Source organism: Hordeum vulgare, chromosome 2H (genome assembly GCF_904849725.1).
Source record: "Hordeum vulgare subsp. vulgare chromosome 2H, MorexV3_pseudomolecules_assembly, whole genome shotgun sequence".
Lineage (NCBI taxonomy): Eukaryota > Viridiplantae > Streptophyta > Magnoliopsida > Poales > Poaceae > Hordeum > Hordeum vulgare.
The window spans coordinates 28,640,832-28,656,507 of record NC_058519.1 but is presented as its reverse complement, the minus strand read 5'-3'; the positions used below and the strand labels follow the sequence as shown (position 1 = coordinate 28,656,507).

At 44.9% G+C, this 15,676-nt stretch overlaps 2 long non-coding RNA genes across 2 annotated transcripts; one reads left to right on the top strand and one right to left on the bottom strand.

The window, feature by feature from the left end:
• The first annotated feature begins 1,092 nt into the window (after positions 1 to 1,092).
• LOC123429388 lies at positions 1,093 to 1,532 on the top strand. Its single transcript, XR_006622660.1, has 2 exons — positions 1,093 to 1,134; positions 1,236 to 1,532. It is a non-coding gene; the product is annotated as an uncharacterized LOC123429388 (long non-coding RNA).
• On the bottom strand, positions 1,121 to 1,326 carry LOC123429389. Its single transcript, XR_006622661.1, has 2 exons — positions 1,271 to 1,326; positions 1,121 to 1,169 (listed from the first exon to the last, which is right to left on the bottom strand). It is a non-coding gene; the product is annotated as an uncharacterized LOC123429389 (long non-coding RNA).
• Positions 1,533 to 15,676: the final 14,144 nt, after the last annotated feature.

The following is a 15,676-nucleotide window of genomic DNA, read 5'->3' as shown; positions in this document are numbered from 1 at the left end:
TGCGCGCCGCTTCTGCAGCGCTCAAAAATATTGCGCATAAACCAGATATACATTTAAAAAATAGGAGTAAAAATGATTAAACAAAAAAAATAAATCAACAATAAATAGTCATTACAACTCAAACAAATAGTTTATCGTTCAATACAACAAATAATGCAATAAACATAACCAATAGCTCATGAACAATACAATGTCGAATGCAGAAATCATGTTCTTTCTTGTCTATGCCATGCGCACCACTCTTCAATCAGATCCTTCTAAAGTTCATTGTGCGTTGCGTGATGCCGAATGACATGATAGGAGGCAACAAAATGGGTACCATTTCAGCCCTTCGTCGCACTCGCACGGGATGTCCCAAGAGCTTATACTGTGAGTAGTCTAAATCTTGGTTACGTTCATTTTTGATGATCATGTTGTGCATGATCACACAAGCGTGCATGATGTACCAAAGCATTTTTTGATCCCAAAATCTAGCCGGTCCCAAATGTTCGGGCGTTGTTCCTCGGACGACGGACGCGCGCGAGGGCCGTCGAAACTAGGAGGGGGTGGGGCGGAAACGCGGCCGCGCGGGGATAGGCCGGGAAAGCGCCTGAACGGTCGCGGGGGGGGGGGGGGGGGAGGGTGACGGCGCGGGGATACGCCGGGGAAGCGTCGGAACGGTCGCCGGGGAAGCGTCGGAACGGTCGCCGGGGGGCGCGGGCGGCGGCGGCGGCGGTAGGCCGGGGAAGCGCGTGAACGGTCGCCAGGGGGCACGGGCGGCGGCGGCGGCGCGTGTATAGGCCGGGGAAGCGCCCGAACGGTCGTCGGGGGGCGCGGGTGGCGGCGGCGGCGCGGGGATAGGCCGGGGAAGCGCGGCCGGATGGGGGTGGGAGTGGGAGAGCGAGCGGGAGTGGGAGAGCGAGCGCGCGAGAGTCCAGCGCGCGGGAGCTGGCGCAACAAGTAAGCGGCGCGTGATTGCGTTTCGGCCAGCGTGCTGAACTGCATATGCCGCGCGCGCCTTTTTTGCCCGGCCGCTGGAGCCACCCAGCGCGTTGCGCGCGCACTAAAACGGTCTAATTTATGACGCGGCGCTAGTTTAACGCGGCTGTTGAAGATGTTCTTAGTGCACTGATGTCTATTGTTTTTGTTGTTGAGGTTTAGTTTTTTATTTTTGTAGATACAAAAGCGACCTGCAAAAGAAAGAGGAAACAAGTGCACTACACGCAGAGACGAGAATAAAAGAGAATCAAGTGCAGGTTTAGTTTTTTATTTTTGTAGATACAAAAGCGACCTGCAAAAGAAAGAGGAAACAAGTGCACTACACGCAGAGACGAGAATAAAAGAGAATCAAGTGCACTGCATGCCACTCATTCCCTTGTGATGTATACCTCTTTTATTTGTTGGTTGTGGTGTGTGAAGTATTAGTGTTGTTTTGAAGAAGCCCTGGAGAACCCGTTGCTCAATGACCTCACCATGGTTCACTTTGTGAGAAGAATGTACACACGAGTTTACTCCTTTATAAAAAAATTAAGGAGTTGTCTTTTGCATTGTTTTATGGACTTGTTTGTTATCTGCTGAAAATCGATGCAGTTCATTGGAAACCTTGGCTGAGATAATTTGCATGAAAAAGGGATGATGAAGTTCTCCTCATCGTACACGTCGTTAAAAGAAAGTAAATAAAATATTTTGGTCAGGAAACTAATGCAATACCCTTGCCTCATACACGCAATGCAAAACGTGAAAAGGTAAAACACAATATAAAATTCATGCAGGTGCTATAAAACTCCTTTGTGTCTCACTTGGTAAACAGAATGAAAAATGTCAAAGAAGTTCGCTTCTTGTTGGAAGTAGTTCATTCGCTCAGTTGCCGTGGTCCATTTGCGTGATGGATGTGTGTAAAAAACAAGTATGAAAAAAGACAATGAAAAATCACGAGGTTCACTTTCTGTAGTGTTGATGTTCACTTTCGATAGTGTTGCAGCTCACTTACTCCCAATGGAATTGCAAAAAAAAAATGCTACGAAAATGACAAAAAATAAGTGATGTGGTTCACCTCTTGATAGTATTGAGGTTCGTTTACGCCCAACATGAAGTGCGGTCCATTTTCTCATCTAAAAAAATGCACGCCCGACGAAAGAAACCATGAAGTTCGCTTGCCCGTCAGATATAGTGCGGTTTTCAATCTAAAATAGTGTGTTCTTCTATGTGACGCGGTTCAGGCGTCGATTTTGGTGTCGCGAAAAACAGAGTATGTGCATTTCGGTAATTTCAAAACTGCTTTTAAACCGTAAGGAAATAAAAAAAATGTTCTACATGAAAAAGTCTTGCCTTGTCGATATCTTTCCGACACTATCATTTGCATCGTTCTGACGAATGGTTTGGAAAAAAATATGAAAATACGCTCGCTGCAATCCGTAGGCAGCGGCACCGTTTTTAAAATTCGTTTCAAACTACGAGGAATCTCAAGAAATGTCCAACATATGAAAGTTGTGTATATTCAACAGCTTTTCAACGCCGTATCATACGCCTCGTTTTGAGGGGTGGTTTAAAAATTACAGCAAAACCAGTCCCACAAAACGAAAATTTCAAAAAACAGAATGTCGTTTTTTAGTAAATTTGAATTTACTCTCAAACCGTAATAAATTAGAAAGAGAAATCTACATGAAAAAGATGAGGCTCAACAATAACTTTCCAATGCCATATTGTTTGCTTCATTTCAACAAGCGATTTACAAAAAATCACGAAAATACGCTCGCTGCAGCCCATCATGCGCTCATCATTTTCGAAACTGTTCTCAAACCTCGAGGAATCGCGAAAAATGTTCAACATGACGGAGTTGGGGATTCTCCTTATCAATCCAACGGTATATTATACGCCTTATTCCGACAAAAGATTTAAAAAACTAGAGCCAAAATGGTGTCGAAAAAACGCGTGCAGTTTTTTCTAGTGACATTGCAGTGTTTTGTTTAATAGAGATGCAGTGCACTAACATTGAACGTGCAGTTGGGAAGTGTGTGCAGAATAACTATTCTGCTAATATTAGCAGAAAGTATATTCATCACCTAGGGTGTAAAATAAGTTATTCTTCACCCAGGTAATCTTATGACTGTTTCATAAATAAATTACATTTGGAAAATCAATAGTTAGATTTATATTGATTCATCACGTAAAACTTGAGGTAAAAAATTAAAAATATAGGTCATAATGCCAGAAAAATCGCGTTTCATGTATAGTTTACACTATGTTTTTTATGTTTGTAATTTTACATGACATAAAATATTTTTTATGATGGCTAGATATTTTTCTTACGGTCTCTTTTTACGTATGAAATAAGAAAAAAATGATGAAACATAAAATTACAATGCTTTGATGGGTAAATAGAGGGGACTGAAGAATAACTATTCTTCACTGAGGATGACGAGTAGTCAATCCCTAGAAAGTATATTCATCACCTAGGGTGTAAAATAAGTTATTCTTATATGACAAATGTTTCGTACGACATGTATCTATATGTATAGAGAGAGAGTGAGAGAGAGGATCATTTATATTTCCTTGGTGCGGGGGACATGTCATTGCTCGCCTCGAAACCTGGTTTGACTGCCGCGGGCACTCTTCCGCTCTAGCAACCATTCATTTACACGTCAGCCCTCTTGCGTCCCCATCTTCCCTCCTAAGCCCCTCCCCTTCTATATCGATGCTCTTGCAATACCCTAGCTCATGTGTCATCGGCAGCTACCCCTTGATATGTCTCATACGTATATACTTTTCCAAACACTTTTGCTCTTGTTTTGAGCTCTAATTTGCATGATTTGAATGAAGCTAACTCAGACACACGATGTTTTCAGTGGAGCTGCCATGGTGTTCGTTTTGTGCAGAAATAAAAGTTCTCGGAATCGGACAATATAGAAAGTATTGGAGTGAAGACTCACAAGAGGGGGCTACCTGTTGGTGCCAAGTCAACAGGGTGCATCCTAATGGCTTGGGGCCAACTCGTGGGTCCTCCGACCATAATTTCAGTCCTATAAATTCACAATTCTGAAGAGAGAGAAAATAAAGAGAAGTTTTCATTGTGTTTTACAAGACGGGACCGCCACCACCTCTTGTTCTTCCTCGGTCGGCTGGTCTGGAGTTCGTTTGGGGCTCCGTGGAGGGGGATTCGTCACCGTTATGATCACCATCCCTTCTCCATCAACACCATCATGATGCTCGTCACCGGGAGTGAGTAATTCCTTTATAGGCTTGGTGGGCGGTGATGGGATTGGAAGATATTGATCATATAGTCGAGTTATTTTGATAGGGCTTGATCCCTAGTATCCACTATGTTCTGAGATTGATGTTGTTATGACTTTGCTATGATTAATGCTTGTCAGTAGGGCCCGAGTGCCATGATTTCAGATCTGAACCTATTATGTTTCTATGAATTTGAGGGTGTTTTGGATCCTATCATGCAAGTTGTATTCATGTATTACGTGTCATGATCCGCATACCCCAAGGTGACAATAATTGGGATTCTCTCCGATGATTGCCGTAGTTTCAGGAGTTCATGTATTCATCATGTGGTAATGCTTTGTTCCAGTTTTCTATTAAAAGGAGGCATTAATATCCCTTAGATTTCCTTATGGACCCCGCTGCCACGAGAGGGTAAGACAAAAGATGGAATGCAAGTTCTTATCGCAAGCACATACGACTATATACGGAATAAATGCCTACATTATATAGATGAATTGGAGCTAGTTCTATGTTGCTCTAATGTGTAACTATTACATGATTAATGCCATCTAAATCATTATCCATCATCGGTCCATGTACCTACATTGTTCACATACTGAGTTTTGGTAAGTTACTATTGTTGCTGCTATTGTTACAATCACTACAAAACTACTATTATTATTGTTATTGTTACTACTGCTATCTTGCATTGGTACGAAATTTTTTTGCTACACAGAGATATCCCGAGGTGTGGTTAAATTGACAACTCAACTACTAAGAGCATCTCTAGAAGACCCTGTAAAACGCAAACTGTAAAACTCGGATACGGGTCAAAAAAGACATTTCAAGGGTCCATTTTAGATACACCCGAATAGAAACTGTAAAACTACGATAAAGAGCTCCTTCCTCCGGTCCGACAACCGCCAACCCTTCCTCTAGCCGGCCGTGCCGGCCATGCCGACAGCGTCCAACCCCGTCGGTCATGCCCCATCATCCTTCGGCCACACCCCCTCACCCGTTGTCCATGCCTTGTCGCCCGTCGGCTGCACCCTGTCCCCGTCAGCTGTGCCCCATCACCACGCTGGCCGCGCCCAGCCTCGTCAGCCATGCCCCGTCGCCTCCGTCATCAGCGCCATGCTCTGTTGCCAGCCGCACCGATCGAGTCGTGCCCCTTTGCTTGCCGCGCTGGGAGGATTTCGGCAGCCAGGCTGATGTCATGGGAGGCCATGGCGAGGACGAGCTCATCCAATTCAAACCGGCGGTGATCGAGTGTGGTGTCCAGCGGCCTTTTCCCACGTGCGGTGATGAATTCCGGCAAGTTTAGGGGGGATTCTGGCAAACTCCGCGGCGACGTGTTTGCTCCAGCGAGGTTTGACCCATATACGACCCCCCCTAGAATCAGCCTTCCAACCTTCAAAAATAAGGGTTTCGGTTATGGTTGTTCCGTGCCCCTTCAAAAATATACGGGTTGGACCGTTTTTATGGTTTCTGTTCTCCACAATTTTTGCGACCAAAATTGTAAAATGCTAAATTTTCATGGGTTTGACCACTTATACGCGGTCTGCTAGAGATGCTCTAAGATCAATAAATATTATTTGGCTTCCATTGTGTCAAATCAATAAATTAGGGTGTAATACTACCCGTGAAGACTGTTTGAGCCCCTATTCTTGTGGGTTATCACCCTCATCTCCTGCGTTGATGCCACGGAATATCAAGACATGCAAATGACTATGTTCCGACCCTGTTTAGTGTCGCAGGCAAGGATTTCACACCATGTTGGGTGTCATCACACATGCTAATCCAATGGTCTAGCCCCCCTCCTTCTTGTCGTCACATGGGCCTCTATCAATACCCCACCTCACCCAAGCCCTCAACCACACCCACGCATGTGGTCGAGAAAAGTTGTGCAGTCAACAAATACACCGGCAGGGGCAAGAAATTGGTGACATATGTGACCTCGTACCGCTCAAACCTGATTGTATTTCCCCTCCTGGCTTCTATGTCGGCTTCCATGCCCTCCAATGCCATATTAAGGACTTTGGCGAGGAAGGTGCTCACCAAATGTCCACATGAATGCCGACAAGGTGAGCAAAACTAAACAAAGGGGAAATTATGGCACCTACTAATGAGTGGCATCCATATAGCATAAGAAATATAGGGTGGGTACTACAAAGGATCTATCGAAACATCCATCCTATAAAAGGCAAATGAAAAATGGGTGATCTTATGGACCACCATACAGTATGGGTTTCAAAAGGATATGGTAGGGTTGCTCCGACCCTAGTTCCCACATGGCAGTGCAACATGTCATATAACCGGTCCTAATATGTCTCAACCATTAAGTATATATCATATTAGGTGTGTCCTTTCTAGTTATAATGTGTGCAAAACTATGAATTTGCATTGCCTATTGTTGAAAGAGCATGGTACCACATGTTTGGTTTTGGTAATTGATGACAATCCCTATAGACTAATGGTTTCCTTGAGTTAAATTTGAATGATTTGCTCATAGGCATTGCTTGAAGATCATTTATTGGTTTCAAGGTTATTAGAAGAAGATTTTGTGTTGACCAAGATGCTATTGAAGGATTTATCAAAAGATTGGTCATGTGAGAGTTGAGCCTATGGCAAGCATGTATTCAAAAGGAAGATTGTGTGAATATTCATGTTTACCTTCAAGACATCATATTTATGAAGAGAGAACGTAAGGTTCAAGGTTGATCAAGACTGGGTCAAAGAGTTGTTAAGTTGATCAACACATAAAGCATAGAAGATGTACCAAGAGAGATCAGTGATCACATGGTATGGTAAGCATTGTTCATTGTGCTTTATGTACTAAGCCATGATCCGTGTGATGTCTCTTTGTGGGGTTAGGTATGCATGGGCGTGCATCAAAAGAAAGATCTCATATGGCCCATGGAGGATGATATCAAGTGGTGATCGTCATCAAGGTTTCATTGTGAAAGTTCAAGTGGAGCATCATAAAGAGATCATGCTTGAAACTTGCCATCCATTCTCATGATAATGGACATGTGAAGAACTGCTTAAGAGAGGCTCACTCATAGTGGAGTCTGGGGGGGCAATCTACTAGTCTTCATCGTACGTGTGCAATAAAAAAAAGTGGTCCAACTTAAGGAGGTCAAGATCTTCATCATCTTCTCAAGTGGACTATGGGTAAGGGAAATATTTCACCTTGATAGGTTGTCTATTTTACCGTCCTCATGGTGTTTGTTGGGAGACCAGGTTATAGGATTGATTGTTTACTATTAAGGGGGGCTCTGTAGTGAGTAGCTTGATCGTATCATTCATACAGAGCTCAAACCATTGTATCCTTGGCATCATATTTATTGTTTCTTATTGGAGTTTGTGTTTGTATTCTTGTCAAACTCAAGTTCAGCGAAAACAGAGTTCTTTGCATCATCTTTGCGTTTTCGGTGCTGGAGATTTTGTCGGTTCATATTTGGGGAAGGTTCTCCTCCTTATCCTATTGGCACTAGTTGTCTACTGCTAATTCTAAATATATCCAACAAGCTTGAATTTGCTGATTTCGGAGTCCATTTGCACAAGTTATGGGAGTTCTAGTCTTGTAGAGCATTCTTCTATCCTTGGTAGGGCATTTTGTCACTACTTAGGCGGTAGCACCGTTCAAATCAACGGTAGTACCAGTTAGCTAGTACTTCCATTGTGGACTACCACTTGATAAATATATTATGTGTATCTTTTTGTTGTCTAAAATTCGATAGTAGTAGTGGCACGGTAGCACCGCCTGCGCGGTACTACCTCTTAATTCTACCGCTGCTACTACCGTTTGCTTTCGAGGGGTGTGCAAGTTTCTCTTGCCCATTCAGCATTGACGGTACTCAGACGGTAATTAACCGATAGTTCTGCTCCGTGCGGTACTTCCAATCTGGCACCACTTCCATACCGTTGGTTTCCCTATAGCATGTGACAATTAGCGGTAGTACCGCTATTGTGGACGGGAGTACTTCTCTGGTGGCACTATCGCTCCAGTACTTCTGTACTCACTGGCGTTAGGCTGGAACTTCCGCTTGAAGCGTTAGTGCCTCTTTACTGCGGGTTGAGCATAAAGTTTGGATTCGAGCCCCAGTATAAAAGGGGCCTTCTTCCCCAATGTACCTTACCTCCTGAGCTCATGCTCCCCCTCCATTGTTCACCCTCCTTCAGCTTGCTATCTCTCGATCCCTCTAATGATTCTTGCTCCTTCTTGAGGAATAAGAGAGGGATATCTAGTTATACATTTCCACCAATCGCTTGCTCCTTTAAGTGAGGGGAATCCGTTGGATCAAGGTCTTGGAGTTTTTTATGTTCTCTTTCTTGTTCTTCCTTTCATATTCCTTCATAGCTTTCATTGTTATGGTGGGATTTGGCTGAGGACTTGAGCACTCGGTGTGCTTTTGCCATTACATTTGGTGCATAGTTTGAGTTCTCCACGGTGATACGTGGAAGTGAAAGTTTGAGAAGCTTATTACTCTTGGGTCTTTGGACACCGCAGAGCATCTGCCTCCTGAGTTCTTGGGCGCCCTAGATGGTTGGTAGTGTCGTGAAGCTTAATCATTGTGGTGTAAAGCTCCGAGAAACTCTCGGGGTATCCAATTAAGTTGTGGATATGCCCCTAGAAACTTGTACGGGTTTAGTGCCGCCCTCAAGGGTTGCCAATTGTATGGGTTCGGTAACCATCCCTAAGGGTCTCCATTTTACGGGTTCAATAACCGTCCTGAAGGATCCTTTGGTGGAATCACATTATCTTGTATTGTGCGAGGATTTGAGGAGAATACAATGATCCTAGTGGCATTTTGGAGAGCATTATATTTACGTATGATTATGAATTTGTAACCAATAACTGAATACTAGTATGAGAGATTTATTGTCAAATGATAAAGTTTAGAAAATACCAGCTTGAACTGCAAAAAGGTCTTTGGCTACCCAAAATGAAATCATCTACGATACCAACATATAATACTATGCATTACATATCACTACTAGGAGAAATCCTAGTGGTAGCGTTGGATTTACCCATACCAGCAGCGCTGGCGGCAGTGCTACTGCTAAGGCACTACAACTAAGTTTTAGCAGTAGCACTTTTCCAACCAGCACTACTTGTAAGTATAGTTAGTAGTAGCGTTGTATGGGACAACGCTACTACTAACTATCTGTAGCGCTGCACTGTAACAAGCGTTGCTGATAACCCAACACTGCTGCTAGACGCCAACCAGCGCTACTTCTAAGATTTGTGCTTTATTCTTTTTATCCTGCTAATTCCTACTTTCACATATTTATTTCTCCTCTACGTATTTGTGCTATATTTGTGCATGCTTTATACAGTAGTTTCATCATATCATAGCAAACATACATTATTGTCATCATATCATACTCATACAGTAGTCTCGTCATACCATCATTATTATCCAACACAAATATCATCACATCTCGAAAATAGCGCTACACAAATCATGGCACACCCACAAGTTTCATCATCCCTATCTAAACCATGATGTAGAATAGAAGAGCGATCAACATTAGCAAGAGCGTGACTATGTAGTACTTCTTGAGGCACCGGTTTTGCTCCCTCTCTTGCTGTAGCATCCCCCTCAAGTAACTATTTTCCGCTTCGTCTTTGTTGTCGAACCCTCTGTGGCTAGCGCCCGAGTACCTGCCCACCTCAGCCTGAGCGTCTGGCCAGTGGTCGTACACTCCTGGAACCCTCCCAATGAATATGACATAGCAGTCCTTCGCCATCTTCGATCTATGTACCTGCGTCGTAAGTTGATGAATTGAACGATAATATGCAACATAATGTATTTGAGAAACACAAAGAGCCACAGTTAGCAAAATACAAGCAACCTATAGTAAACTTAAATAACTAAGTTCCTCGTACACAAACTAATTAACTAGAGCGATGTACGCTAGTTCATAGAAAGCCGGTAGTACTAATTATAAACACACATTGTCATCATCAATCACTCCTCCATGTCGGCGCCCCAATCTTCATAGTCAGAGATGAATGCCCCGAGCTTCGTGAAAGGATTCAGGTCCGGACGTTGAGCGCGTAGCAGTTCTCGGACATTCTCCTACCTCATTGGCCCATGAAAGAACATCCCTGTTTGTTCGACGACCTCCTTCAAGATCACATGGGAAAGTTCACACGGTATATGATAAAACTTAGCATGGATTTGATGATCCGGTGTCCTTCCTATGCTTGTGTCCCAGTTGACAATCTCGGCACTGCTGGAAGTAGCTGACATGTGAAGGCGTTGTTTATCCCTTTTGTACTCGATCATGTGATGCATGAGGTAGAATCCATCATCCTCACTACCGTTTAGTTGCTGAATGTAGCACAAGTCGGTCTTATGGCCGAAAGCTGGCGCTTGATTCCCGTACTTCTTCACCTGGATATATCCACCAGTAAGGTTGAAGGTTAAAATGGCACTATCGAGGACACACTTTATGTGCGTGTAATCCTTTTTCTTGATGTTCTTCACTGAGTCCAAGTACAAAGCATGGGAGTATTGCGGGTACACACAGATGAGGACCCCCCCCCCCCCTGCGCAAAATAAGTATACCTCAAATTAGCCTCCATGCTTGCAAAGGAATGATCAAAACTTATGAAAGGATATACGCGGATGACTTACGTGGGATTATAAGGCAGGAGAATTGTTTCCTTGTCCTTATTAGCGATCATGAAATCGCTGATGTACTTGGTCGCATAGTAACGGTGCTCTTTGCAGACTGCCAAGAAGCTCTCGTGCAAATAGTACGGGTCCACGACTCAGATATATTCTATCTTCTCGCGCCTGATGATGTAGTTGAGATACATCGCATACAGGCGGATGACCTGAAAATACAGCTTGGTCAAGTGGTACATGTCGTATATGTAGTCAAAGCGCATGATTAACTTATCTGCGGGCCATTTGTCGACGTATGACATCGCACCAGGAACCTAAACCACGTGAAGCGGGTATCCTGGTTTTTCCGTGCTGAGAAGTCTTTTCTCTATAGCACCCAACACATCATCATGAAGTCTCCTTAGATCATTGTTCAATATGTTATCTAGTGCTTTCTGAGGTAGCATCAGGTGGCCGGCGACATTGAAACGCTCCACACCTACGACATGTATTTTGTCTACCTCTCGGGGCTTTAGAGCCGGTTGGCTGCTTGAAGCAGCTCTGGCGCCTTTAGAGCCTTTCCTGTCCGGTCTCCTCCTTTGCTTCTTGGTAGGTGGCGGTAGTGAGCCCACCATACCTTCCCTAACCACCACCCCGAGTGTCGTCGGGCTAATTATCAGTGGACGGCCCCCGTTTTCTTCTTGCTGGGTAGAGGTGGCATATAGAGGCGTCTCCTGCGAGGATTGCATGAAGTGAGACTTTTTGCAATCAGTCGTAGGACGTTTCGGCTCCGGCAAATCAGGCATCATCAAGTCATCTCCACGCTCATAGCCCGAGTCATAGTCACGAGCACCGTCATAGTCGGTATTGATATACTGGTTAGGGTCATCAGCATCCTCCTTCATGACATCATCAGCATTTGCTTCTTCGACGGAGGCGACGTCCTCTGGCACTAATGGAGGATCTCCCTCGCCACGTCGTTCGCTATCAACCACCACGATAGGTGCAGATAATTGGGTAGGTTTGGTGGTGTTCTTACCTTGTTGAGGAGTTGTCGTTGGTGTGCTACCGGGTGCCTCGACACGAAGGTGAGTCTTCGGCCAAGGCAAGATCTAGCTCTTGCATGCGCTAATCTATTTAGGGCTCTCTTCGTCATCGACTGGTGCCAAAAGAGGCAAATCCTTGAATCCCACTTTGACTGGCCACACAAACTTTGAAGTCGTCATGGGGCATCTATCGGTTTTGGAGCATGCGGTCCTTCATCTTCATGATCGTTGCCTTTCCCACATCCACCTTCTGGCTGTTGATATCGTATAATATGGTGCACAGGGTTTCATCGGCCTGCGAAGACATTGTTGGGGAACGTCGCATGGGAAACAAAAAATTTCCTACGCGCACGAAGACCTATCATGGTGATGTCCATCTACGAGAGGGGATGAGTGATCTACGTACCCTTGTAGACCGTACAGCAGAAGCGTTAGAGAACGCGGTTGATGTAGTGGAACGTCCTCACGTCCCTCGATTCGCCCCGCGAACAATCCCGCGATTAGTCCCACGATCTAGTACCGATCGGACGGCACCTCCGCGTTCAGCACACGTACAGCTCGACGATGATCTCGGCCTTCTTGATCCAGCAAGAGAGACGGAGAGGTAAAAGAGTTCTCTGGCAGCGTGACGGCGCTCCGGAGGTTGGTGATGACCTTGTCTCAGCAGGGCTCCGCCCGAGCTCCGCAGAAACGCGATCTAGAGGAAAAACCGTGGAGGTATGTGGTCGGGCTGCCGTGGAAAAGTCGTCTCAAATCAGCCCTAAAACCTCCGTATATATAGGTGGGAGGGAGGGGGGCCTTGCCTTGGGGTCCAAGGACCCTCAAGGAGTCGGCCGAGCCAAGGGGGAGGACTCTCCCCCCCCCAAACCGAGTTGGACTAGGTTTGGTGGGAGGGAGTCCCCCTCCCTTCCCACCTCCTCCTTTTTTTTTCCTTTTTCCTTTGATTTCTTATCCTTGGTGCATAGGGCCCTTTTGGGCTGTCCCACCAGCCCACTAAGGGCTGGTGCGCCACCCTTATGGCCTATGGGCTTCCCCGGGGGGGGGGGGGTTGCCCCCCCCCCCCGGTGAACTCCCGGAACCCATTCGTCATTCCCGGTACATTCCCGGTAACTCCGAAAACCTTCCGGTAATCAAATGAGGTCATCCTATATATCAATCTTCGTTTCCGGACCATTCCGGAAACCCTCGTGACGTCCGTGATCTCATCCGGGACTCCGAACAACATTCGGTAACCAACCATATAACACAAATACGCATAAAACAACGTCGAACCTTAAGTGTGCAGACCCTGCGGGTTCGAGAACTATGCAGACATGACCCGAGAGACTCCTCGGTCAATATCCAATAGCGGGACCTGGATGCCCATATTGGATCCTACATATTCTACGAAGATCTTATCGTTTGAACCTCAGTGCCAAGGATTCGTATAATCCCGTATGTCATTCCCTTTGTCCTTCGGTATGTTACTTGCCCGAGATTCGATCGTCAGTATCCGCATACCTATTTCAATCTCGTTTACCGACAAGTCTCTTTACTCGTTCCGTAATACAAGATCCCGCAACTTACACTAAGTTACATTGCTTGCAAGGCTTGTGTGTGATGTTGTATTACCGAGTGGGCCCCGAGATACCTCTCCGTCATACGGAGTGACAAATCCCAGTCTTGATCCATACTAACTCAACTAACACCTTCGGAGATACCTGTAGAGCATCTTTATAGTCACCCAGTTACGTTGCGACGTTTGATACACACAAAGCATTCCTCCGGTGTCAGTGAGTTATATGATCTCATGGTCATAGGAATAAATACTTGACACGCAGAAAACAGTAGCAACAAAATGACACGGTCAACATGCTACGTCTATTAGTTTGGGTCTAGTCCATCACGTGATTCTCCCAATGACGTGATCCAGTTATCAAGCAACAACACCTTGCTCATAATCAGAAGACACTGACTATCATCGATCAACTGGCTAGCCAACTAGAGGCATGCTAGGGACGGTGTTTTGTCTATGTATCCACACATGTAAATGAGTCTTCATTCAATACAATTATAGCATGGATAATAAACTATTATCTTGATACAGGAATTATAATAATAACTATATTTATTATTGCCTCTAGGGCATAATTCCAACAGTCTCCCACTTGCACTAGAGTCAATAATCTAGCCCTCACATCACCATGTGAATTACATTGTAATAAATCTAACACCCATACAGTTCTGGTGTCGATCATGTTTTGGCCGTGGAAGAGGTTTAGTCAGCGGGTCTGCTACATTTAGATCCATGTGCACTTTGCATATATTTACGTCCTCTTCCTCGACGTAGTCGCGGATGAGGTTGAAGCGTCGTTTGATGTGTCTGGTCTTCTTGTGAAAACACGGTTCCTTTGCTAAGGCAATGGCACCCGTGTTGTCACAGAACAAGGTTATTGGATCCAGTGCACTTGGCACCACTCCAAGATCCGTCATGAACTGCTTCATCCAGACACCCTCCTTAGCCGCCTCCGAGGCAGCCATGTACTCCGCTTCACATGTAGAATCTGCTACGACGCTTTGCTTGGAATTGCACCAGCTTACTGCACCCCCATTAAGAATAAATACGTATCCGGTCTGCGACTTAGAGTCGTCCGGATCTGTGTCAAAGCTTGCATCGACGTAACCTTTTACGGCGAGCTCTTCGTCACCTCCATACACGAGAAACATCTCCTTAGTCCTTTTCAGGTACTTCAGGATATTCTTGACCGCTGTCCAGTGATCCACTCCTGGATTACTCTGGAACCTACCTGCCATACTTATGGCCAGGCTAACATCCGGTCTAGTGCACAGCATCGCATACATGATAGAACCTATGGCTGAAGCATAGGGGACGGAGCGCATATGCTCTCTATCTTCATCAGTTGCTGGGCACTGAGTCTTACTCAATCTCGTACCTTGTAAAACTGGCAAGAACCCTTTCTTGGACTGCTCCATTTTGAACCTCTTCAAAACTTTATCAAGGTATGTGCTTTGTGAAAGTCCTATCAGGCGTTTTGATCTATCCCTATAGATCTTAGTGCCTAGAATGTAAGCAGCTTCTCCTAGGTCCTTCATAGAGAAACTTTTATTCAAGTAACCTTTTATGCTCTCCAAAAGCTCTACGTTGTTTCCAATCAGTAATATGTCATCCACATATAATATTAGAAACGACACAGAGCTCCCACTCACTTTCTTGTAAATACAAGATTCTCCAACCACTTGTATAAACCCAAATGCCTTGATCACCTCATCAAAGCGTTTGTTCCAACTCCGAGATGCTTGCACCAGTCCATAAATGGATCGCTGGAGCTTGCACACCTTATTAGCATTCTTAGGATCGACAAAACCTTCGGGTTGCATCATATACAACTCTTCCTTAAGGAAACCGTTAAGGAACGCCATTTTAACATCCATCTGCCAGATTTCATAATCGAAAAATGCAGCTATTGCTAACATGATTCTGACGGACTTAAGCATCGCTACGGGTGAGAAAGTCTCATCGTCGTCAACTCCTGGAACTTGTGAAAAACCCTTTGCCACAAGTCGAGCTTTATAAACGGTCACATTACCGTCAGCGTCCGTCTTCTTCTTAAAGATCCATTTGTTTTGAATAGCCTTGCGGCCCTCAGGTAGTATCTCCAAAGTCCACACTTTGTTCTCATACATGGATCCTATCTCGGATTTCATGGCTTCTAGCCATTTGTTGGAATCTGGGCCCACCATTGCTTCTTCATAATTTGCAGGTTCATTGTTGTCTAACAACATGATTGATAAGACGGGATTACCATACCACTCTGGAGC